The sequence below is a fragment of the Octopus bimaculoides genome, chromosome 17, assembly GCF_001194135.2.
Source record: "Octopus bimaculoides isolate UCB-OBI-ISO-001 chromosome 17, ASM119413v2, whole genome shotgun sequence".
In the NCBI taxonomy this organism is placed as follows: Eukaryota; Metazoa; Mollusca; class Cephalopoda; order Octopoda; family Octopodidae; genus Octopus; species Octopus bimaculoides.
In genome coordinates this window covers 49,677,276-49,678,712 of record NC_068997.1, presented here as the reverse complement: position 1 = coordinate 49,678,712, position 1,437 = coordinate 49,677,276, and the positions used below count along the sequence as shown (strand labels likewise).

Genomic DNA, 1,437 nt, shown 5'->3' with positions numbered 1-1,437 from the left:
TTCTTCAGTCGAGATCCAGATTATCCTTGCAATTTCAGCTGGTTATTCTCGATATTGCTCCAATCTGGCCAGCCCCAAGGAAAAACTAAGCTAAGAGCATTAGATTCCTTGGGAGAAAGCAGCGAATGTACACAAAAACAAGGACGGAAAAAAAACAAACGAACAATGTTACACAAATACAGTAGGAATAATAAGGGGACATAACAACAGACGTCTTTCGACTAAGGACGAATTAAATGAAGCTGGCGTGTATGGAAATAAGGCCTTACAACCGGGATACAAGATTTCACAGGCACAGGGAGGAATAACGATGTTGCACGCACAACGGCCGGCCAAGAAAGAAAGCACCAGGCTTAAAAGCAAGTACTGGAGTCGATTTGTTCGACTAAACCCTCGAGGGCGGTGCTCCAGCATGGCCTCAGTTTAATGACCGAAACAAGTCAAAGACAACTGATAGAAGACATAATTAAATAATTTCACTTCTTTTAATATCACTATCATCATCATTATCTGTAAATTAGTTAACAAATAACTAAGCGACTGTTTGATTAATCGACCGGTGAATCAATCAATCTATCAGCTAAGTTTGTTGAAGTCCTTTAATCACAATTCGAGACCTCGACAAGGACATGCCCTCCCTGCTTCAGGTCTGCTTAAGCCCTTGCTGGTTCTCCTCCCCCCACCAACCGTTTAGTTTGAGTTTTTTTTAGCTCCGAATTGACGAAGTTGATATAGAGACTGCGGTTGATGCCTTAGTTTTTGAAATAAAGCCTTCGTGTCTGATCAGATTCTGATCTTGAGATAAGTTGCTAAATTCGATCAAGAATGTCAATGGGGCCGGGGAGTGTTGGGATTCCAGAACAGGTAGGGCGATGCAAGGGAGATGGGAGAGGATCAAAATGTATTTATTCATTAAAACAAAACAAAAAAAATCAAATAACTTTCGTCCTGCACACACGCATGCGTATACATACATCAGAAAGCGTACACTCACTCGGACTCACAGACAGGTAGTTGTGTCTCAGTGCGGCCTCACTCGTGTTGACTAAGACAATACAAATCGAAAAGGACACGAACAGATAAATACTTGCAATATTTCGTCATCCTTTCTTTTTATCTTTGTTTGTTTGTCTCTCTCACGCTTCATATATATATATGTGTGTGTGTGTGTGTGTATATATATATATATATATGTATATACATATATACACACACACACGCATATATATACACATACATATAGACATACATATATACATCCATATATACATCCATATATACATATATATATATATACATATATAACTGTATAATAATATATGATAATAATATATATTCTTCGATTACAAATATTATATATGTATATATAATATATATTTATATATATACACACGTACATACACCTATAAGTATGCGCGCGCGCACACACACACACAC

At 37.6% G+C, this 1,437-nt stretch overlaps 1 protein-coding gene across 2 annotated transcripts in view; it reads right to left on the bottom strand.

Moving 5' to 3' along the window:
- Nucleotides 1-1,437, bottom strand: part of LOC106884262 (cartilage matrix protein) — a 137,636-nt gene that overhangs the window by 4,645 nt on the left and 131,554 nt on the right. The window lies entirely within an intron of this gene.